Raw genomic sequence first — 24,507 nt, forward strand, 5'->3', positions numbered from 1 at the left:
CCAAGACCCGCCTTCCCCAGCACCCTTGGAGGGTCGCGCTGTCTCCTTTACAGGCCCAGAATCTGGAGAGACGGGGACCAGGGGGAAGGAGTCAGGTCCCAAGCAGCTCCCCATCTCTCTGCATCCCCCTCCCTCTGATGCGGGGTCAGGGATCCCTGTTGTGAGCCCATGGAGGTAAAGCGGAGTGAACGCTCTGTCCCCTCACCTACCAGGGGACTCAGGGCTCCCAGAGATCCTGACACTAAGGAGAGACCAACGGAGGCCACGGCAAGGGGTAGAGCCCTGCGCACCCCACATCCGCCGAGCACTCTGTGTCCCCGCCCGGCAGGGGACCTCTGTCTCCCCACGAGGGCTTGGGGCATCAGTGTTGGAGAAGCTTTCTGGGGAGAAGGGGTTCTGCCGGCCTCAGACTCAGGAGGAGCTATCCCCAGCCAGGACCAGTGTGTGTGTGCGTGTGTGTATGTTTGTGTGTGTACGGTATTGTGTGTTGTGTGTATATGTATGCATGTGTGTACATGCACAGTATATGTGTGTATATGCATGCACATGTGTGTATGTATGTGTCTGTGTGTGTGTGTGTGTGTCTGTGTATATGTCAGGCTCAGCCCTTCCCTAAGGTCTGGTTTCTGGTCTGGGAACGATTCTGTGCCTCGCGACACTTGGCAACAATGGAGACCTTTTGGTTGTTGTAAACATGACTGGAGAGGGGGTGCTGCTGGCACCGGGCGGGGGGAGCCCCGGGAGGCTGCTCAGCACCCCCAGTGCCCAGGAGCCCCCAGCAGAGAAGGACCCGCCCCGATGTCAGTTGTGCTCCCAGGAACCCTCTGCAGCCTCCACCTCCCTGCCCCCGAGGGCGCTCCCCTGTGGAGCTGCGGGGTGGGAGGTTTCCTGCCCTGACCTCAGGCTCCCCTCTCCTCCCTCCAGCCTCTGAAATCCCCTCATCAGACCCTGGGTCTGGGCCGGGAGGCTGGCAGTGCAGCCACCGCCCTTTGCGTAGGTGGAAAAAAACCCACCGGTTTGTGGAAACAGCCCATGTTTGTAAAGGAAGAGGGGTGGGCTGGCCTGCGGAGAGGCCAGGGGTCAGGGACTTCCTGTGGACATCACCAGGGCAAGCCCCCTGTGGATGCGGCCCCTGGGATGGGGTCCTCCCAGACCCCGGGCTCTCAAAGTGTGGCAGGAGCCACACCTGAGAACGTTTGGCAAAGGCAGAGTCTGGGCTGCCCTGGCCCACCGGGTCGGCTCTGTATCTTAATGGGGTCCCCCGTGCCCAGGGGTGCCCCTGCACTGAAGACTCTGTCTCTTGGGTCTGCTCAGGAGGGCTGCAGAGCTCATCCAGGCCAGCCTGGACCTCACAACCCCAGGAGACACGGGCTTGGGTCTGGGGACCTCTGTGGTTGTCAGGGCTGGGGAGGGGGCTGCTGCTGGCATCGAGTGGGAGTGGGGGAGAGCCCAGGGGGGCTGCTCAGCACCCCCGATGCCCTGGATGCCCCCTACCCAAGAGAAAGACCTAGATCCAAACATCAGCTGTGCTTTGTGAGGAAACCCTGCATAAATTATTTTAAAACAACTGAGCTGGATCCCAGCTCACCCTACACCCCAGAATAAACTCCTGACGGGTGAGATGGTATAAACCAGGTCAGCCCCCCAACTTCTGGGGTTCATCTCTTCTCCCCCCAACTCAGTTCGTATATTTAAATGGGTGCAGCCTCCCGGGACATCAGCCGGTCAGATGATTGTAGAACGCAGGGTGTCTTGGGGGGGGGGGGTCTGTGGTCTCATTTGGGGGTGATTCTGCCCCTGGGGGACGCTGGGCATTGGAGACATCTGTGACCTGGCTTATGACCAAGCCTGGACCCGGCATGTAGCAGGTGCTCTGTTAGCCCTAAATGTCAACTAAAAAGCAAAAAACTAAAAAGCAGGTGCTCAGAGGCTCCCTGCTGTGCACAGGGCCCCACCCAGCCTCATCCACAGATCAGGGGACACTCGTCCAGCCGACGCCACGTAGATCAGTGATGCTCGCTGAGGACCCAGAAGCCAGAGGGTAAGGCCTGGGTGTGCCCGTGAAATGGGTCAGTGCTGTTGGCCTCGAGATCCCTGCTGTCTCTAGGGACTCCCCTTCTGGATTTCCCTTCTCATCTCTCCTCCCCAGCCCCCTCATTACCTCCCTCGCCGGCCCCCAGACCCGCAACCCCCTGCTTACTTCTCTAGAAATGAAATCCACCACTCAAGGTATGCACTTTTTGCAGCACGGCCAAACCCAGTGCTGTCTGTCCATCTGTCTGATGTTGATCCCAGGGCCACAGAGCCCACGACCAGAACCCCCAGGCTGCAGTCCCGAGGGACTGCAGGAGACAGGGACAACTGGCTGGGGACCCCATCCTCCTCAGGTGTCCGTGTTCTGGGCTTGGGACTCTAGGGACAGGCTGCATTTCCTGACGAGCATGTTGGCCAGCTGAGGAATAAAAGCTCCCGAGGCTCCGTGATTAGGCCCCTATGGAACCCCAAGGGGTTCTGTGACCGTCCCCTTGCCACGAAACCTAAACAAAGGCTGGAAGGAAAATGCTGAGCCTTAAGGAGGCACTCGTCCCCACTGCCTGGCACACATTCCTTTCCATAAGAGCTGTCAGGGCTGCAGATGTCCTAGCTCCTCCCCCACACCTCCAGGCCCCTCTGCTGGGCCCCATGGCTCAATCTGACCAAAGGGCAAAAGTATAGTGCAGGGAAGCCGGGAGGGGGTGCCCCAGCTGTGTGTGTTCCTGCTGACACCACCAGGAGCCCAACCAGAAAGGTACAGCTCCACCGCAGCAGAGCATCTGTCAGCCCCACTCCGACGCAGTGTATTAGTCAGCTCTTGCTGCGTAACAAACTACCAGAAATTTAGCAGTGTGAAATGATGCACGTTTATTATCTCCCGGTTTCTGTGGTCCCGGGGCCTGTGAGTTGCTGACCTAGGGCCTCCGCATCTAGGTCTCTTGCAGTCAGGGCGTTGGCCAGGGCTGGGGTCTCATTTGAAGGTACCACCGGGGAAGGAGCCTATTCCTTTTGGACTGTTGGGTGGAGAGTTCTGATTCCTCACCTCGTGGGCCTCCGTGATATGACAGCAGAGCCAGCAGGGGAGAGCCTTGTGACCTAGTCACGGAAGTGGCATCCCCGCCATGTTGGAGAATTCCTTTGGTTTAAAAGCAAGTCACACACACGCACACAAATAGAATTTAAAAAAAAAGAAAAGAGCTAAAAATACAAAAATAAAAACAAAAAACAAATCATGTGTCCTGCCCCATACGGAAGGGTTACACAAGGGTGGGAATCCCAGGAGGTGGGTTTGTGGGGGCTGTTATGGGTTAAACCGTGTCCCCCGAAGAGACTTGTGCAAGTGAGTGGGGCCTTCTTTGGAAATAGGATTTTTGAAGATGGGATTGGCTACGATGCAGCCACAGTGGAGGGGGGAGGCGCTGATCCATTAGGACTGGGGTCCCAATAAGAAGAGGAGGACATTTGGACATAGAGACAGACAGACACAGAGAAGGCCCCGGGACGGAGTGGCAGGCAGAGACTGGAGGGAGGCAGCCACCGCCAGGGGCAGGGAAAGGCTACGAGGACGTGGCCTCATGTGGACGTCAAACTTCCCACCCCCAGCGCTGGGAGATGTTCGATTTCTGGGTTTTTGTTTTTTGTTTTTTTAAGTTTTTATAGGGTTTTTTAAATTTTTTATTCTTTTTAAACATAACAACATACAAACACAAACATTCTTACCATATGATCATTCCATTCCTGGGATCTAATCAGTAACTCACAGTATTTTCACGTAGTTGTATATTCATCGCCATGATCATTTCTTCAAACATTGGCGTCAATTCAGAAAAAGAAATAAAATGAAAAAAAACTCATACGTACCATACCCCTTACCCACCCTCTCGTTGGCTGCTGGCATTTCTGTCTACCCAATAGATCTTAGACTTTGTTTCCCCTATTTTTTTTTCTATACCCCTTACCCCTCCCTTTCATTGATCACTAGCATTTCAATCTACCCAATTTATTTTAACATTTGTTCCCCCTATTATTTATTTAGGGGGTGTCTTTCTCTTTCTCCTTTTTTTTTTTTTTGACATGGGCAGGCACCGGGAATTGAACCCAGGGCAGGTGAGAACTCTGCCACTGAGCCATGGTTGCGCTGCCCACTTGAGATGCTTTTTTATAGCAGCCACAGGAAACTAAGACAGGGGCCACCTTGGAAGCTGCTGAATGCACCCGTGCTGGTCAGTCCGATGGAGGAGAAATAGGCCATCGCGTTCCACCACCAAGACTCAGGGCTCACTTCTTGACCTTCTGGGACGGTTGTGTTCAGGTGTCAGCGTGGCCAGGTGATGTGTCCAGTTATCTGGCCAGGCAGGCCCTGGCCTGACTGTCACTGCCCGGACAGTTCGTGGCTAGTTGATCAGCCAGAGGGCTGGTTTCTTAAATCACCAGTTGATTGCCTCTGTGGCTGATTGCATCTACAATGAACAAAGGGCATGTCTTCTGCCGCAAGAGAATCCAGTCGGTTGGGTTTAACCCAACCAGCTGGAGACTTTTAAAGGAGAAGAAAGAGAGAGCTTTTGCTTCCTCAGCCAGCCAGCCCCTCCTGGAGAATTCATCGGCCACCTCCGGTGAAGTTGCCACACAAGTGGCTGGCCCTATGGAATTTGGCCTCGTGCATCTGCACAGCCACATGGGACACTTTTATGAAATCTCGTATCGACAGATGTCTCCCGTTGCCTCTGTCTCTCTAGAGAACCCTGAGTGATGCACCCTCCACCGAGAGCCGATTGCAGCAGGATAAACCACGAGGAAGCGTCTTTCCTTATCCTTATCCCCGTCTTGCTGGGGAGACTTGAGCTCAGCGGGGTCACATGGCCCCACCCAATTACAGGGACCGTGAGCTGGAGCCAGGGTGTGAGCCTCCATGCCCCCTCTCCCAGCTCCCTAGCCACGAGCTAGGTGGGCCGGCCTGGGCTGGGGAGCCGTGCATAGTCTCAAGGAGTAGCCCTATGGTGACACCCCACTTTGGGTGCCACCCACAAAGAAGGACACATCACATCCTGGACTTAGGGGGCGGGTGGGAGCTTACTGCGGCCATCGGGAGCTGGTTTGGAGTGCCAGATGAACCAGGAAGGGCAGTCTGTCTAGGCACGGGGTGCTGGCATGAGCAGAGATGGGAAGACAAGATTTTGGGGGTGCATGCAGAGCACAGGAGAGGCACACGAAAGATGAGGTGCTTAAATTCAGGGGCATGTGGGGAAGCCTCTGCAGCTTGCAACCAGAAATGGGGCCCACACAGAATGGCCCATTGGTCCATTCCAGGACAGCAGCCATCCCCAAATGGAGCAGATTAGAAACTCGGGATGCCAGGGACTGCCTCCCCACCCCCACCCCATCCATGTAAACTGGGTTCCCCCAGAAAGACCTGGTCTCCCACCAAGAAGAAATGATCCCAGCTGTCCTTCCCATTTCTGGAAGAATCTCTTTCAATGAGACTGCCTCCTGAGGGCCCCCCAGGACCCCTGCCAGCCATACACCCTGGGGGCCCCCCGAGCAGTGTTGGTCCTTCTCTAGTGGGGTTGCACGGGGGGCAGGGGTTTCACTCGTGTGCCTAAGCCTGCCCCATTCTGGGCCCCATCCCGGAGCCTTATTTCCCGTCCCACTGACCTCCGGCCTTCCTGGCCCCATATACCTGTCATTCCTTCCATCCGGGGTTAATTGGTGTGCCCCCCGAGCCTGCATTTTCCACTTCTCCCTCTGCCCCCGGCACGTGGCCTCCGCAAAAGCAGAAAGCGGAGATGGAAAAACACAAAGCATTACATCGTAATGTTTGGTTCCTAAGCCTTTTTGTTTTTTTTTTTTAATTTTTAAAAAAAAATTTCTCTCTTTTTTTTTTTTTTCTTTTTTGTTTGTCCTACGTCCTGGACTTTGACTGTAACTCAGGTTGGGACTGCAGTGCTCTGAGATGGAATACTGCAAGCTCTGGGAGAGCATTTTTACTTTTTTTCTAAAAGAAACCTCGTTGCCTCTCCCAAGAGCCCAAGGTCAGAGTCCACAGCCCTTTCTAACCATTGTACCACTTTCTTTTGGTGACAACAAAATATTTAGCCAAGAAAAGCCAAAGCTAGGTGTCTGGATCCCAGGGAAGTAAAAAATCTTTAACTGCTTTTCCCTTTCTCTCTCTCCCTCTCCTTTTTAAACAGGGTAGAGCGGTGCTTCCCGGGAAAACTGAAAAAGGTATGTAGCGTTACATCTGACTTCACGAACTCGGATTCTCTTAGTTTCTTTTTTTTAGAAAGAGGAACAAACAAGCCACATGTTTTATTTGCACATGACACATGGGGAGGTTGTGTCATCAGGAAAGGACTTTTGGGCTTAGAGCCAGATAACGTGAGTTCCACTCACAAATCTACCACACACCAGCTCTGTCACCCCTGGCCAGACTTCTTTCATCTCCCCATGATGGAAATAATGTTCCCTGCCTCATGGGACTGTCACAAAGATTAAAAGGGGCTGGGGGTATAAAAACACAGAGCCTGATAACAGAATCGGAGTAGGGTGTCTCATAAACGTGGGTTGAAGGTGAAGCCCTGATTGTTTTGGTAGTTTGTGTGTTTCTAGGAATTTATCCATCTCAGCTTGATTATTTAATTTGTTGGTATACAATTCTTCATAGTGCTATTTGATAATCCATTTAATTTCTGTGAGGTCGGTAGTAATGTCCCTGCTTCCGTTTCTGATTTTATTTATTTGCATCATCTCTCCTTTTTTTCTTTGTCAATCTGGCTAGAGGTTTGTCCATTTTGTTGCTCTTTTCAAAGAACCAACTTTGGGTTTTGTTAATTCTTTCTGTCATTTTTCAATTCTCTATGCCATTTATCTCTGTCCAATCCATGTTATTTCCTTCCTTCTAGGGGCTTTGGGTTTCATTTGCTCTCCTTTTTTCTAGTGACTTAAGGTGTAAAGTTATGTTATCAGTTTGAGCACTTTCGTCTTTTCTCAACGTAGGTGCTTTTGGCTATAAATTTCCCTCTGAGCGCTGCTTCAGCTGCATCCCATAAGTTTTGACATGTCAAGTTTTTATTTCCGTTCCTTGCAAAGTATTCAATAACTTCCCTAGCAGTTTCTTCTTTGACCCATTTGTCATTTAATTTCCACATTTTCCGTGATTAATTTGGGAAGAGAGAGGAACCAGGAAGCATTTCTTAGGTGAGGACATTTGGTGTGCTTGGAATGGGCTTCTATGCTGAGACCATCTCGGGGCACTTTGTTGGGAGGTTCGGGCGGCACCTGCCTGCAGGGCTGGCTGATGAGGTGGAGGGAGGGCTGGTTCTGGGGTGGCATCCTTATCTGCACGCTGACTGGATCTGGACTAGAATGTCCCCGTGCCTGCTTCCCAGTACTATAAGGAGATATGAATGGAACTCAGCATCTGACGCCTGAGCACATGGCTGTGCCATACACCTTGGCTGACGATAAGGCTCCAAGGGGTGAGGGTGTTGCTAGAAGCATCCTGGAGACCCGGCCTGGAGCAGCTGGTCATGAAAGCCCCCCCAAATCCTGACTCTGTGTGCCCTTCATGGCCAGAGGACATCGACTGCTAAGTCAGAGCCAAGAGTGTCAAGAGAACAGCCCCCCTGAACCAGAGAGAAGCCAGAGAGCACCAGCACCCTCTCCCCATGCCCCAGCCCAGCTCCTTCTTGGGACAGGGTCATTTTGAGGCACTTTAAGGGTCTGTTCTCCACTCCCCTAACATCTTCCTGTGGGAGCTGTTTTTCAGACTTCCCTGTCCCTACGGACCCTGCCACATCCACCCACAGAGACATGTCTGTGACCTGCAGTCTCCTGGAGGTGGGGGCTGGGGCCGCTCTATCCCTGCTGACCGTTATGAGCCTCTGTGGGGAACGTGGGCTGTTATCCGTGTGCCCCCTCCCTCCCCACCCCTGTGGCTCAGAACCAGGAGTCAGCCATGCCTGAACAGAGTCAAAGGCACCCAAGCGTTGCATGCCTCTAAGCACGGGGCACTCCTTGCATCCCTGGGCGACGGCACAGTGGATTGGAATGGTTACGACCTTTGAGCCACTTAGATCTGTGTCCCTGCCACTGACCAGGGTGTGCCCTCAGATAGGTCATTCCAAATTGGGCTAATACATGCCTGACCCCCAAGGCTGCAGGCGGGGAGGGGAGTGGTTGGGGAATGGAGGGCAGACAGAAGGCAGTTGCCGCCATTTTGCCATGCTAGTAAATCAAAGTTCACCTCCCTGAAGTTCTCACTTCTTGGGCCTCATTTGGCCCCCGAGGTTGCTGGCCCTCCACTCTGTGCAGCCTTCAAGCACCGTAAGCTGGACGCAGCAGTCTAGGGTGAGGCGAGCAAGGCACTTGTCTCGAGGACACAATCTCAGGGAACACCAAGTAACCCAGTCATCGCGTAAGTCCTGTTTTACTGGGATGATTTTTAAAAATCAGAATTAATGCAAAAAAAAAAAAAAAAATCTGTGGTGAGCCAATGGTCAAAATATCCAATAGAGGAAGAACTACTTCACCCTTATCCCAGCCCCTCCAGACCACAACAGCAGTGCGATTCTCAGTTGCCCAAAAGCAAAAATGACCCGAGTGTCCATCCACGGACAGCGGAGAAACCCAGTGTGGTCTGGCCGGCCAGTGGCCTATCATTTGGCCATAGAAAGGAGTGAAATCCTGACCCACACCACAGCACAGAGAACTTGAAGGCATGTTGAATGAAAGGAGCAGAGACACGTATGAGCAAATATTACCTGATTCCATTTATATGGAATATCTAGAAATAGGCAATTCACAGAAACAGATGGTAGAGTAGAAGGGATCGGGGCCAGGGTCGGGTGGAGGCTGGGGGTAGAGTTTTTGCTTGATGGGTATAGAGTGTTTATAAATTTTCAAAGTTTTGCCTAATAAAAGTCAGTCTTGGGCCTTAATTAAAATATTGGTATTTTGTCCGTCATGGATATTTTGCAAGTAATTTTGATTGTTCTTTTAAAAAGACTACGTTACTAAATGGTCCCATCAATGCACGGTGTTGATGGGTGTTCTGTGGGAACCCTGCATTTTATGCATGACTGTTGCGTAAACCCACAACTTCTCTGATAAAGAAAAAATGGGGGGCAGGTGTGCAACTGTAGTTCAATGGTAGAATTCTTGCTTTTGAAATTCTTAAAAAAATTTTTTTGAAGAAAAAATTCAACGGTGCTGCAATCACGGGAGAATCACGTGGAAAAATGATGAAATGTGACCCCCACCATACAGCATAAAAAAATGCAAATACATATATATATATATTATATTATGGTATGATTAATCAATGTCTGAGATTTCTGGCGCCCTCTTAAATTTTGCGTTGGAGACCAAGGCCCCACACGCTCTGGTCACCACACACCTGACAGTGACAGTGACTACAGCCATGCCCCATCTGAATCCTTCCAGGCACTCCATGAGCAAGGAACGGATCCGTGTCCATTCCACCGAAGAGCCCAGAGCTCAGTTACCTGGAGGAGGCCCCGCGGGGCCTTGGGGGGTTCCCTGGCTTCTGGGACGCACATCTACACGTGGGTTGCTGTGTGCAGTCTCCTGCCCTGACAGCCAGGCAACAGGTAGAATGGAGCTGCCCTGGACTGGGCTTGGGCATCAGGGCACGTGGACATGCGTAGGGGTCAGGGCTCTGGGCTGGGGCACCTGCCAGCAGGGATGCCCAAAAAACCCAGCAGGTAACATCACGTAGTTCCAGCCAGGCGCTGGCCCTGCTCCCTGGCAGCTCAGCCACTCAGCCCGCCGCTGTCTGCCTTCCTCCCCACCCACGGCTCCCACCTGTGCATGTCCGTTTGCAGATTCCCTTGATGACTTTGCAGTCATCTATCGGGCACCTGCTGTGGCCTGGCCAGTCTGCCTCACCTGGGTAGCTGGCCTCACTGTCCCCATTTTATAGGTGGGGAAACTGAGGCTCAGTGGCCGGAAGTCTTGGCCAGGCCCAGTGGCGAGTCAGCAGTGGGGCCAGGGCTGGAACTGCAAAGCCCCTGGTGGTCTCTCCGGCTGCCCCTGCCACCTGCCCAGCTGGGCAGAGCCTTTGCAGAGCCCTCAGGGGCCATCACTGGTCTTCCCAGGGCTGGGGGGTGAGACAGCAGCTGACAGCCAGGAGTTCAGCCAAAAGGTGAGCCGAGGAGGCACCTTTAAAAAGCAAAAGGGCACAGGGAACCAGCAGGGGTTATACAAGAGTGGCAGGATTGTAGCAAGTTGTTCTGTTTTTCTTTCCTAGCTTCCCTAACATCCTGACATTTTGTAGACATACTGAGGCGAATGCAGAAGGGACATCCTTCGAGGTTTAAAAAGACAGGCAGTGGGTGGTAGGATGGGGGCCAAGTGACAGAATTCTCGCCTGCCATGCCGGAGACCCAGGTTCGATTCCTGGTGCCTCCCCATTGGAAAAATAAATAAATAAATAAATAAATAATGCAGGCAGCAAGTGGCTAAATGCAGGAAGGCGATCCAGCCTGTGCCAGTGTGAAAGTATTTCATACCCCAGAAATGCCCTGTTTGAACCCTAATCCAATTTTGTGGAGCAGCCGTTTCTTCTTTTCCTGATTCAATACTGTAGGTTAGACACTTTTGATTAGATTACCTCCACCGCGATATGGCATGCCCAGTTGCGGGTATGACCTTTTGATTTGATGATGGAGATGTGACGCCACCCATTTCGGGTGGGTCTTGATTGGTTAACTGGAACCCTTTAAAAGAGGAAGCATTTTTGAGAAACCTCAGAAATGGCAAGCCTCAGGGCCAAAAGAGCCCAGAGCTGACACAGATGCCCACAGGTGGAGAACACAGTCATGGATATGTTTGGAGATGCTTGGGGCCCAGCAGATGTCACCATGAGATGTTAAGCAAGCCAGAACCTGGAGAGAGCCAAGGGAAGCCAAGAGGTGAAAGTCAGCCCCAGAGAAGCAAAATGAGGAACCCCCACAGGAACAAATGTTGAAAGCAACGGAGCCCAGGAGCAAGGGACCAGCAGATGCCAGCCACGTGACTTCTCAGCTGACAGAGGTGCTCCTGGCCCATCAGCCTTTCTTAAGTGAAGTTTACCTTATGGTGGTACCTTAATTTGGACTCTTTCATTTCCTTAGAAATGTAAGTTTGTAACTTTATTTAAATTCCCTTTTAAAAAGCCATTCCATTTCTGACATATCACATTCTGACAGCATTTGAGAAACTAACACACGGCCCCTGCCCCGTCTCTGGTCTCCGGAGGCAGCTGGCATGGCAGAGACGCCTCCCACATCCAGTAATCTGCACCATCCAGGATACAAGTGGATGGTGAATCACACAGATGCAACAAAGCGTGGCATGACCGTGAATGTCTTCACTTCGAAACAGCCACTCAGCTCAAACATGACCGATCAGCAGGTTTCTTTGTTAGGCCGCGTGGCTTGCTGCCTGCTACACAGCAGGGGCCGGGGCTGCAGCTGCAGCTGGCGGGGTCCCAGAGTCCTTCCAGGGTCCTGCCACCCGCCGGGTCTCGGACCGGCTCCTCAAAGCAAGGCACATAGTTGTGTAGTTCTGTTTTATAGGAGTGAGCATTTAGACCATGGTTTAGGGTCAGGAGTAGGGATTATGTTTATCATCAACTAGATTAACTCAGGACTGGGAGACCCAGTTTACACAGCACTTGTTAAGATGAAACAGGAGAATTTCCCGGCAGCCACTTCAGGCCATATTCCCCTTCGTCGGCCCCATAGGCCTGGGTTCTCTCAGTGAGAGGCACATCCCTTGCTGCATGACATGCTATCAATATGCTAGTTTGGAGCTGTTATGTCCCTCCAAAGAGACCACGTTCCTTTAATCCATCTCTGGGTGCAAACCTGTTGTGCGTGGGACCTGTTGATTAGGGTATTGCCATGGAGATGTGACCCAGCCCATTCAAAGTGAATCCTAATCTTTACTGGAGTCCTTTATGAGAGGGTAAAAGGACATGCAGAAACTAAGAGATCAAATTCAGAGAAGCACCCAAAGAAGCTGAGAGAGGGGGCCACTGAGACCAGAAGCTGGAAGTGACGAGACCCAGGAGGGAAGCACCAACAGACACCACCTTGTGCCTTCCCATGTGACAGGTGTCCCAGATGCCAGCAGCCTCTCTTCAGAGTCCAGGTATCATCCTGCTGATACCTAGAGTTGGACACTTTCACAGCCAAAGAACTGTAAATTGTAAGCTAATAAATCCCCATTACAAAACCCAGCTCATTTCTGGTATATTGCATTCCAGCAGCTTTAGCAGATCAAAACAACCACCATCTTCACAGCTTCAGCCAACACCCGTTTATTGTCTCGCAGCTTCTCCAGGTCAAGAGTGCAGGCCTGGCTTAGCTAGGAGTTCTGCTCGGCCTCTCCCCAGACCACAGTCCAGGGTCCACTGAGGCCACAGTCTCTTCGGGAGTCTCGAGGGCCAAGGAGCTGCCTCCCAGCAGAATCCTTTCCCAGGGGGTTGGAGGACTCGGCGGACGGCTGCATGCAGCTGGAAACCATGCTCTGCCCCTTGCCCCGTGAGCTCCCCCAGCCCTGTGACCGCTGGCTTTGCAGCTGAAGCGCATGAGGATTCAGTGAGATTGCACCCGGAGCGGGGGCTGCAAGGTCTCCTCCCCGTGCATCCTGTCCCCTTCCTGGGTGCCAGTTTGGACCCAAGCCCCTGTTCCTAAATCCTATCCAGAGTCAGAGCAGGGGTTGCTGCATTTCCCCTTTCCAGCAAGAACCACAGCACTTCCCGGGGCAGCCTCGGGCTTGGCCGCATTTCTGCATTAACAAGAAAAGGCGTCATGGAATTTGGACAGGCTGAGAAAAGGGGATGTCAGCGTGAGCAGAAGTGCACATCACTCTCACTGCTGAATATTCCACCCAGGTCATCAAAACCTCATCTTAGGGCAGAGGCCATGATGGGGGCAGAGCTTAACTCGGTCTTGCAAGTTGTTCTGCACCTCAAGTCCAGGCTGCCTGCGCCTCCATTCCCCATCCCCGGCTTGAAGCCTGACCCTGTGCCTTTGGGAGTTGAGACCCCCTCCCTCCCTGGGGGGGGTCAGTATGTTGACGCTTGGTGCATTGGAGATGCCCAGCAGTGGGGGGACCGTACTTGCCCCTTTCTGGAAGGTTCCGCTGGTCTCCTGGAGACGTCTTTAGGCACCCCATACGAAAGTGGGTCCTTCCCCCACCCACCCTGTCACAGGGGCCTTATGAAGCTCGGACTCCCTGGCCACTGCCCACTGGGACTTCCTTTCCAACCCAGAAGGCCAACAGAAAGCTCTTGCCACGGTGTCCTTTTGGTGTCCAAGCCTCCAGCTGGACACAGTTTGATTGGCGCCCGCTTAGGGGCTCGGCCCCAGATGCCCTGACGCTTACACTAGTGCCGGCACCTGGCGAGCTGCCCTCGGGCCTTTGCATTTACAGCCAGTGGGCACTGAGCCCTCCTGGCATGGGGGACAGCAAATGCTCAGAGCCTCGAGAGCCACCCCGACGTGCCCCACTTCTCAATTGGACCAGCAGGGACCAAAGCAATGCATTTCCAAGGGAAGTCTCCTCCTGGCCTGGGGCGGCCCTTAACCTGGGACCCCCACCCAGTACTGAGGTCTCTCTCGGGCACTGGGGGTGCTGAGCAACCTCCCTGGGCTCCCCCACTGATGCCAGCAGCTCCGCCCCCCACCAGTTATTACATCCACAAATGTCCCCAGGCATCGCCATTGTCCCCCCTGGGGTAGGGATGGGGGCAGAGCCACCCTGTGAGACCCCCAGTTCTAGGCCCCATACCCCCACCAGGCAACTTCTCCCCCTGCACCTTAGCCACCATCCCCAAAACTTTGCCTGGGCCTTAAAACTATTCACTGAATCACATCATCGACTTGCTTTCACATTTTTAACTTGAGAAGCATCGCTAATGACAGAAAGCCCTTGAGAAGACTTGCTCTAGTCTTGTCTTCTCCCCCGACCCCGCCTAGACTTTCTAATGTGCAGGGTCCCTGCAGATTTGCAGTCACTGGGGGACCTCTGTCACCCCGTTAGAGCACTGTTGTGGGCCCAGGGCTCTCAGCCCCCGCAGCCGGGAGGCTGGGCCTAGCACTGACCCCCACGAGGTGTGTGCCCCAGGCAGGCTGTGCATCCTCCCCTTGGACTATCTTGCCCACCTGTCTCCCGGGAAGAGCAGGCCATACCCGAAAGGCAGGCAGGGTACACGCCCACCTGTGGCATCCACTGTCTATATCAGGAGTGGCCCAGGTGTGCCTCCCTCGGCTGCTGGCCCCAGGGGACACCTGACCAGGGAGGCAGCTCAGCTCTGGGGACAGGCAGCTCCCAGAAGCCGCGTCCTACACAGCCACCATCAGCATTTTCCATTAGGTAAAGTACTCAGGGCCACACCTGGGCTCGGCTGAGTAACTGTCCCCAAAGAAGTTCTTGTCACGCGTCCAGGACCTGCAGCAAAAGGAACTTTGCAGGCAGGATTCATTGAAGGAACTTTGGATGGGGGGATCATCTTGGGATTATTGAGGCCCCATGTCGTCACAAGCATCCTCATAAAAGGGAGGCAGGAAGGTGAGAGTCAGACGAGACGGGACGACAGAAGCAGAGGGTCAGAACGATGCGGCACGAGAAACGCCATCGGCCGTTGCCGGCTTTGAAGATGGAGGAGGAGGCCGCAAGCGCAGGCATGCAGGCAGCTCTGGAAGCTGCAAAAGCCAGAGGACACAGATTCTTCCTGAAACCTGAAGGAACGCAGCCCTGCCGACACCTTGATTTTAGCCCAGTGAGACCTGCTTTGGACTTCTGACCTCCAGAACTGTGTGTCACTTTAAAAAGATGTGTGTAATTTTAAACCACCAAGCCTGCGATACTTTGTTACAGCAGAAATAACAAGCTCATACAGTGCCCAAGGAACATCCCTGTGCTGTGGACACTCTGAGAAAGCATCTAATGCAGCCAGTCATGCACAGATGAGTGGCAGATGAAAGCTTTCTCAGAGAGTATCACACTAGATGGGCCTTTGTAGGATGTGTAGGAGTTTGATCAGGCCCAAGTGAAGGATACCATGCTGGGCTCAGGGCCTGCCTGAGAAACGGTGGGTGCTGCCCTCCCCTCTTTTCCCAGCCCCCTGCCCTCCATCTCCCAAGCTGCCCCCTGCATTGGCACGGCACCCAGGTGACCCTACTTCCTCGGTGCTGGGAAGCTGAGACACGACATGAGCCATGAGCCATGGGGTGCAGCATCCTTGTCCAGTCACGGGGCCAGAGTCCCGCGTGGGGGTCTGGCGCTGGGCTTGCAAATGCTCACATGGCTTTGCAGTCATTCCCTGGCCCCCAGAGCCGGGAGAGAGAGAGGGAGGAGCCGCCCCCGCCCGCCCAGCGGGGGCACAAAAAGCAGCCCTTTCTTCTGCTCCTGTCACCGCAGCGCTGAGCTGCCGCGTCATCGCTGTCCCCGTCGCCAATCTCATTGTCCATCCGCTTCCGGACAAGCCCGCTCAATCTCGGGCCATGCGCTCGGAGCCAGAGGCTCCTGTTTTCTCCTGATTTGTGGGCACCTTACTCATTCCCTTTTCTTCAGCCCCTTCTAAAAATAGCTGCCCCGGGAACCAATTTAGCATCCGCACAAAGGGACGGGGACTGTGTAAGAGTCACGAGATGCCACGTCCCAGCTGGAGAGTGCGTGCTCTTTCCAGAAACGTCCGCACAGCCAAGACCTCTGCAGCGCTGAGCACCCCAAGTCCCGGCAAAAGGTCACGGACTCACTAATGGTCACGTCTATCAGGGAAAAACCGCCCCCCCACGCACACCCCTACCTCGGCTGCCCTCCCACCCCAGCCAGGGTGACCCTGGGGGGGGGTGCTGCAGGGGGTGTCGGCACATTGCACACGGAGACAGCACCAAGCTGATGTCGCCTCTGGGGGAGACTCCTGGGGTCAGGGAAGTCCACGGATCCCCCCCAGGACTCTGGGTCCCATAGTCCTCTGACCTGCTGACATCCTTCAAGGCTGCTAACTGGGTGAGAGGGAGTGAGGGGGTGAACCCCAGAAGCTGGGTCACCCTAGTTTGCCGTCTCTGCCATCTGGAACTGATTTTGGTATAAGATGTGAGCTGGGGGGTTTTAGCAGTATCCCTGGGCTCCCCCCACTGGATGGCAGGAGCAGCCCCATCCCCACAGTCACGACAGCCAAAAGTATCCCCAGACATTGCCCCGTGCCCCCAGGGGTCAAAATCACCTGGCTGACACCCCTGTTCCGTCTTTGTCAACCTATTATCGAGGTATGGCAGCTTCATAAAATTGCCTGGTAGCCTTTCTCCCTTGTTTTTTATTCTGGTCTGGGTCCTATGGCACATATGTCTGTTCCTTAAATATTCACCACTGTTTGTATGTGGTTATGCATCATAAAAAATAAATTAATTAAAATATTATATATATATATATGTTTGCCACTAAGCCTGCCTGAATCACACGTCTGTGCTGGAGAATCATTCTTGGGTAGCCATGGGAAAATCCCCCGAGTCTGATGTGAGCTGCCTTTCCATTCCAAATTTACCCCGTATCCCCCAGCTGATGGTGCATATAATCTGGAATTTGACGCGACTCAGTCGCCTTTCAGATTTGCCTTCTGATTAGTGGGGTGAAATTATGACTGTTGTTGAGCTGTGGTTACCCTCTTTTGGGGCTTTGGGCCTCACCCCTCGACAGTAGGACAGGGGCGGGGGCGTGCCAGGCTCAGCCGTGGTCGTTCTGGTTTAGTGCTCTGGAACATTCCACGAACAGTCCGCGCAGTTTTTCGTGTTTTGTTCTCCTCCTTATAAAAGCAGCTCTTTTTCCTACCTGTAAGTTTCCCTTTTACGTGTTTTGTGGGGTTTTTTTTTCTTAAGCTTTTTCAAGGTTATCGTTCTCATAACATAAAACTCGCCTGTTTTAAGCGCACCCTTTAATGATTATTAGTGTATTCAAATAGCCACACCACCATCTTATTTTAAACCATTTTCATCTCCTCGAAAGCTCCCTTGCACCTTTGCCATCATTCCCTGATCCAGCTCATCTAATCTAATCTCCTCTCTGTCTCTGGGGATTTGCCTGTTCTGGGCATTTGTCTAAGTGGAGTCACACAGCACACATCCTTTCACGTCTCGCCTCTTTCACGGAGCATCGTGTTTTCCACATTGTACCGTGGGTCAGAACTGCGTTCCTCTTGCTGACCGACTAATATTCCATCGTGTGGACGGACCTCAGCCTATTTTTCCATCACCAGCTGGACAACTTGGGCCATCTCCACTTTCTGGCTACAACACATCATGCCACCGTGAACATTTGTGTCCAGGTTTCTGTGTGGACAGACAGGCTCCGTTCTCTTGGGTAGATACCCAGGCATGGCACCACCTGGCCGTGCAGTAATTCTGCGTTGAACTTGCAAACCGTTACCCACAGCAGCTGTCCTCCTTAACCTTCCCAGCAGCTATGCACGAGGGCTCCTGCTTTTTCCACGTCCTCTCCAAACCTACTTTCCGTTTGCCGTGTTTCATCTGACAGACGCCCTCCCCGAGCCACCCAGAACAGCGAGTGGGTTCTGGCAGCAGAGCCAGCACCCACTCGTCGGTCTGCACCGAGCAAGCCTTGCTCTGTGGTCCAGCTCAGCGCATCCCACATCTCAGCCCCGAACCCACCTATGGCCACACTGTGGGGACCCCCTGCCTAAAAACAGTCAGAGAAGAAAGCAGCAGAACTACCGCCGGCTCCCATCGGCCCAAGAAGAGGCAGCTACTTAGACACTCATCTGTGCATAGAAAAATATGGATGGATATCGATTTGGACAGAGTAACAGTCCAGATATCCAGAACCTGTGAGTGTCACTGCATATGACAACAATGGGACTTTGCAAGTGGGTTTACGTTAAAGTCCCAGAGATGAGGAGATTTATGTTAGACAAGAGTTCCAAGGGAGGAGAGGGACGGAGTTTTGGCCCAGGCAGGCAAGGAGGCCATGCAACACCAGAGACAGACTCAGGGTCACAGCCATGAGCCCAAGAGCGCCTGGAGCCACTGGCGCTGGAAGAGGCAGGAAGGTACCACCCCACCCAAGAACGCATGGCCTTCAGGATTCGGAGAAAATGTGCTAGATTTTCAGCAGTTTGTTTCAGCATCCCGGGGAGACCAAGACACCATCCAAGGCAACACGGGTGGCTCTCAGCTATAGCCCGGGCTTAAGAAATCCCAGTGCCCTGGGTTCGAATCATGGTCCAGCCACCTGATCGCTGTGCAGGAGCCATGTCACCTTTCCACGCATCCCCTCCTGGCGGGTGGGCATATGTGACACCCAGCTCACCGCTTGCACTGCGGCCGTGCATAACGGCACACACGCACCCGTTCTTATAAAGGGGTGCTAGCAATTAACACCCGGAAGTCCAGGGAGCATTCACACAGAGCTTGGCGCCTTCCTGGAGGAGGAGGCTGTGCAAAGGTGGGAGACCTGAGCAGAGCCTTGGAGGCAGGGAACCTGTGCCTCAGGGAGTTTGTGTCAGCGAAGGTGAGCTGGTATAGTCCCAGCAGAGGTCCCGTGGAAGTGACAGCCTGCAGAGAGAGGGGGCACAGGGGAAGGAGCCAGCCTGCCCGCAAAGGAGCATCCCACGGGGACAGGCGACAGTCCCAGGCCTCCTCCTAGGGCCCCAAGCCCAACTACTTCCCCAGGCACCATCAGAGGCTCAGTATTCTGCTCCAGCTGGGAGGCAGGCCTGCCTTTCGGGGGCCATGGGACAAAGCTGGCGACAGCCAGAAAGGGCTGTGGTCCCAAGGACGCCAGTGTACCTGGCACCCAGCCATCCTTGGGGACAGGGTGGCCAGCGACAGGCCGGGTGGGGCTGGCTCTGCTTTTGGCAAAGGTTCCAGAAGGCTGTAAGAGATTCACTGCAAGGAGCCAACTTACACGGTCACAGGCTGGCTAGGCGGGCCCAGAATCCATGGGGCAGGAGGGCAGCAAGGACAGGCAGGTGCTCTCAGGTGTGAGCTGGCACCACTGTCCTCAGGCAGGATCCCTTCTTCCGCCAGGGAACCCCCATTCTTCTCTGAGGACCTTTCAACTGATTAAGTCAGGCCCACCCTGGTGATCTAGCACGCACTCCCTTTCTTAAAGCCAATCAATTGTGGACTTCCGGCACACTCACCCAGGTTAGTGTGTGATGGGAGAATGGGGGACAGTGGCCTCACCCAGTTGACAACACGTCTCACTGACCAGCACAGCTGGGGACGCAGCAGAGGGCCGGGCAGGTTCCCATCCCACCTCAAACCGCGTACTGTGGGCTGACTTGTGCCCCCCGAAAAGACACATCCAAAGTCCTGCCCCCCAGCCCCATGAATGCGACATTTTCAGTAATAGGGTCTTGGAAAATGTGATTTGTTCAAATTGAGACCAAACTGGGTGGGGAGGGGTCCCTGGGGAGGTGGCGGGGCGGGGGGGGAGTCCCTGTAGAGGTGGAGGGATTCCTGGGGGTGGGAGGGTTCCTGGGGTGGTGGTGGGGTGGTCCCTGGTCCAACATGGCTGGTGTTTTTATAAGAACAGGAGACTGGGACAGGGGCTGAGTCCAGGAGCAGAAGGGCCACACGAAGATGGAGACAGGTGTCAGGGAGAAGCGCCCACAAGCCAAGGATGGTGGGCAAACGCCAGAACTTGGAAGAGGCTGAAGGGACCCTCCCCTTAGGCCTCCAGGTCACGGCCCTGCCCACACCTTGATTTCTGGACACTTCCAGCCTCCAGAATTGGCAGGCGGTAAAGCCCTGCAGTTGGAAGGCGCTGGTGTGTGGCACCGCGTTCCAGCAGTCCCTGGAAGCTAAGACCCCCAGGCACAGCCCTTACCCAGCCGAGCCTCAGTGGCTTGTCAGCCTGGCGGAGACCTTACAGATCTGAGTGGCTTTCAACAAGGTGGCCTCTAGATGCTCTCTCAGAGGAGGGGAACAGCGGCTCCCGTGCAGAATCCTCAGCTAAGGCTGCATGTCCCGCTTTCCCAAGGCCACCAGGCTCATCGGACCCCTGTCCCCCCAGACGCCCTCATGGGGCCCCAGTTCCACCAGGCATGGGTCTGCAGGCCAGCTTTTGCGCCCCCGCCCTTGCTTCCTGTGAAAAAGTGGGGCATCTGCCCGCTGCAGGCCACCCCTTGTGGAGTTCCCTGCCATTACAGGAGATGGACTTGCTTTCCCAGCTCATCCTCAGATGGCTGGCGGGAGGGAAGGTTGGACCCAGGGAAAGTTGGAGCTCACGTTTCCACCAGCATGTGGATCAGGAAGGTGCCCACAGTCTACACTTGGAAGCCAGGGCCACCTGTCCAGCCCCCGCAGGACATACCTGGGCAACTGCCATGGGCCCGGGGTGGCTCAGGGTGACTTGGAGACTATTGAGCTGGGACAGTCCTTCACCGAGGTGGAGAATGTCAGACCTAGGCCCAATTCTGCCTTTCTGAGCTGGGGGGCCCCGTGGGGACATCCCTGGGGACTGGGGGTTGTTGAGCAACCTCCTGGGGCTCCCCCCACTCGGTGCCAGGAGCACCCCCTGTCATGACAACCACAGATGTCCCCAGACACTGCCCAGTGTCTCCAGAGGGACAGAGCCGCCATGGTTGAGAACCACTGTTCTTGGGTCTCCCATTAAATGGACTGTAGTGCAAATGGCTCCCTGGACACGTGCACACTGAGGCACTGACACGCACAGTGGGTGTGCAAGAAAGGGGCAGTGATTGTGGTGGATGGGAGCACAGCTCTCCCCACAAACCCAGCAGCCCCGGGCACTCCTCAAGAGTGGCTTACTCCTGTCCATCCCTCGGAGCCTCCTTTTCTCCCAAGCTACCATTTACTTTTGTTTTGGTTTTGGAATTTTTCCTCTTTAAACAGAACACCCCGTCTCTTCTCCCCTCCGAACACCGTGTTCTCTGTTGCAGACATCCCTCAACTGGGGACAGAAATTGCTTTCTCACTCCATGCATTGTTTGTCCTCCTATAAAAACTGCCCCCACCCTCCACCCCCTTTTTAATGACAGAGAGGGGCAGGGGTCGACTTGCGCCAACCTGTGGGAGGAGAGAACCCAGGAGATCAGCAAACTGTAAAGCTACCGGTTGCAGAAGTTTTAAAGCGGGACGAGGGCTGGTTTTCTGTGCTGTGCAAAGAGAAGGAGCCGCTGCCTCCCGCCCCCCCTTCTCTGCGGGCTGCCAGAAAGCATGAGCTAATCTGTGCAACCCCAAAGGACGCGGGCGGGGGCTGCCAGCCTCCCCACCCTCCCTGTCCAGGCCCCCCTGTCCCAGGCACTGACTCAGCCCAGTATGCCGCATCCAGGACCGCCAAGGAAGCACCACCCACTCGGGTAAAAGCACCAGAAAAGAGCAGTTGCCTCGCTGCTGAACTGACTGGAAGCAAGCAGGGCTCTCCGAGCTGGAATTCGCTGATGCCAACCTCCCCAGCTGCCGGGAAATCCACTCCAAGCTGCACCTACCATGCCACTTTACAGGGAGAACAGTTCGGCCTTTTAACAGAGAAGTCACCAGAAACTCTGAGTTTAGTGCTGCACCTATATGCCAGAGTTATTTTTTAAAAGAGAAAGAGCAGAAGTCACATATGTAGCCATCGCCCATTCAGGGCCTGACTCCTAACACTGGTGGACCAGGAACGGGAGCTGGAATGATCCCAGGCTTCATGCCACTCCGAGGTGGCTGCTGGAACGTGCCAGAAAGAAGTCCAAGGTCCCACCTGGGCCTTGTGTACTAGTTATCGATGCTGTGTAAGAAACGACCACAAATGTAGCAGCTTAAGACGACAGGCGTTTACAAGTTTACAGTGTTGTGGGTTGGTGGCCCCCGAGCACCTCACGAGGCTGAGACCGAGAGATCCTCTGGGCTGCGCTCTTCCCTGGAGCTCAGGGTTCTCCTCCCAGCTCATTTGGGCAAGGAGCTGGCTCCTTGTGGTTATAGGGTTGAAAGACCTTGTTCCCTTGCTGGCATTTAGGCAACTTCCAGAAGCTTCTGATTGCTGCTTGCCACATGGCCCCCTCCGTCCTCAGAGCTAGCATCTCCCTTTCAGTGAATCCCTTTCAGACTCCAAATCACTTTTTCTAGAAGGGCCTATCCTGGGCAAGAGGCCACCTGATTAGGTCAGGCCCACCGAGGATAATCTCCCTTTCTGAAGGTCGATGGTGCCATCTAACATAACCTACTCACAGAATTGACATCCCACCCAATTCACGGGCCCCTCCCAAACTGAAGGGGGCGATCACCGGGAGGCATAGGTCACTGGGGGTCAGCAAAGAATTCTGGACCCCCACCCTTGGTGTACCCCTAACCCCTACCCTGACCTCTCACTGACCAGGTTGTTGGTGATGGTTAAGGGTGAAATAATGATGTGACAGATGCTTTGTAAATTCCAAAACAGCCCCCCACAAGAGGGGTGAGGGGGACCCCCCCGGGCACAGCCCAGGCCTCGGGTGACAATGGGCCATCTCAGCACTGACTCAGGACAATGGGCTAAACACAACCCACTGCTAAATGAAAACCCTGAATCTTGGGCTTACTGTCTGGCGACCCCTTTTTTTACCTGTAGCAGCAAAAATCAGGAAAGAAGCATTTCTGTGGGGACTTGGTTAAGTGATTCTAGCCCAGGCGTTCTCACCCAGGGGACACTGTGTGACACTGGGGACATCTGTGGCTGTCGCGACTGGGAATGGGGGTGCCCCTGGCATCGAGTGGGGGGAGCCCAGCACGGCCCCCCCCCCAGTCCCAGGACGCCCCCACCCCAGAGAATGACCCGGCCCCCAATGTCGACAGTTTCTGGAAGTTGCGTCTCTCTCTAAGTGAGGCTCTGAGAAGGCAGGCAAAGGGTCCGTGGGAGAAGCCACCCCCTATACCTGGCCTTTTTCATCTCCCAGCGCCACTGACCGGCCTTTCACCCCCACCCCCCACCCCTGCCTTAGGGGTAGGTGTCAGGCCTGCGCTGCAAAACCGGACTGTGGAGGATTTCCCACCCTTGGGTGGTGGCCTTCCCAGGCATCAGTCGACACCCAGTACATGGAGTTGAAAGTAACGGGACACCAAGCTGCCTGGCGGGAGCTGGGCCAGAGCTGGTGCCACCTGGAGCTCCTGGGAGGGGCCGTGCTGCCCCCACTGCCCCCCAGCAGAAACCCCTCCTTAGCCCCAGCTCAGTCTGCAGCCCAGATGATCCCTCCTTTCAAACGGGGGTGCCGGACTGAGCGTAGCAGAGGCCTTGGGGGCTCCAGCTGGCCCTGTTTGGGGGGACCACGTGTCCCCCCGGGGCTCTCCCGCGCAGGCCCTCCGCTCCCTGCCTCCTGGCTCGCCAGGCACATTTTCCACATTCTTTTCCTTTTACGCACCCGCTCAGCCAACTTTCAGAAGCATCCTCCGAGATCACATTCTTTCTCTTCTGGTAAGAAAACAGTGACTACTCGGATGGCAGTCCCTCGAGCAGGTTGGGGGTGGCACTTTCCCAACTATGACAGCTATGTCCGGAATTCAGATGGACCGCCAGCATTTTTGTGTCTCACTGTCACCGCTTCCTGCTCAGCTGGAAAACACCTCCGCGCACAGGGACGGCATCATGGGCCAGGAATAGGAGCCGGCTTGGCCCTCACAGGTCTCGGGGAATGGGGGCTGGGGGTGAGGGTAGGGAGCCAGTCCAGCTCCAGGTGCAATGGAACTCCTGGGTTTCCCAATCGGGATGTGCCTGGCGGGTTTGGGCTTCCATGGCTGCACAGGAGCCCGTGCCTGGGGGAGGCCTTGCTGCTCCCAGCTCAGAGCCCAGGTCTGCTCTCTTTCTTGACTTTGCACCCTAAGGTAGCTGGATGTAGCCCACCCACCGCTCAATGGAATCTCCGGTACCTGTTTTCCATGCACCTTCCCTCTGGGCAGTCAATCAATGCATGCAGTCCTGCGGAGACCCAGAGTTAAAAGAGCATCAGTGTGTGAATAAAATTGTTTAAAAATGAAAGGGGGAAAAAAAAGAGCATCCAAATGCAGCCTCTTGGCACAATGGAATATTATTCAGCCTAAAAAGGAATGTTGATGTATTGGCAACGTGAAATCTGGAACCATGGTGCCAGATGCAAAAGGACAATAAATATCTGACTGCACTCCAGTGAAATATCACCACCAGGCAAATTCACAGTGACAGAAACTGAATCAGAGGTTACCGGGGGGTGGGGAGTTATCACCTGATAGCTGCCGGGTTTCTGTCTGGGCCGATGCCAAACTTCTGGTGATGGGTGGCTCAGGTGTGACATTATAGATATGATTGATTACATCGTCGATTAATTGCATTATAAATGGGAATGGAATTAATGCCACTGACATACTCTTCAAAGTGGTTAACATGGCACATTTTGTTTTATAGATCTATTACTGTGATAAATTAAAAAACCAAACAGGACAGCATCTTCTGAGCCTCGGGGCTGGGACCACCTGTCGCCTTAGATACCCCCTG

General features: G+C 54.3%; 1 protein-coding gene across 2 annotated transcripts in view; it reads left to right on the forward strand.

Annotated features, from left to right (window-relative positions):
- The window catches only part of GNG7 (G protein subunit gamma 7), a 186,607-nt gene that overhangs the window by 138,438 nt on the left and 23,662 nt on the right, over window positions 1–24,507 (forward strand). For both annotated transcript variants that reach the window (XM_077121233.1, XM_077121232.1), the window contains exon 3: window positions 6,222–6,255. The gene's annotated coding sequence lies outside the window, so the exon portion shown is untranslated. The remainder of the gene's footprint in view (window positions 1–6,221; window positions 6,256–24,507) is intronic.

The sequence above is a fragment of the Tamandua tetradactyla genome, chromosome 11 (assembly GCF_023851605.1).
Source record: "Tamandua tetradactyla isolate mTamTet1 chromosome 11, mTamTet1.pri, whole genome shotgun sequence".
Taxonomy (NCBI): Eukaryota; Metazoa; Chordata; class Mammalia; order Pilosa; family Myrmecophagidae; genus Tamandua; species Tamandua tetradactyla.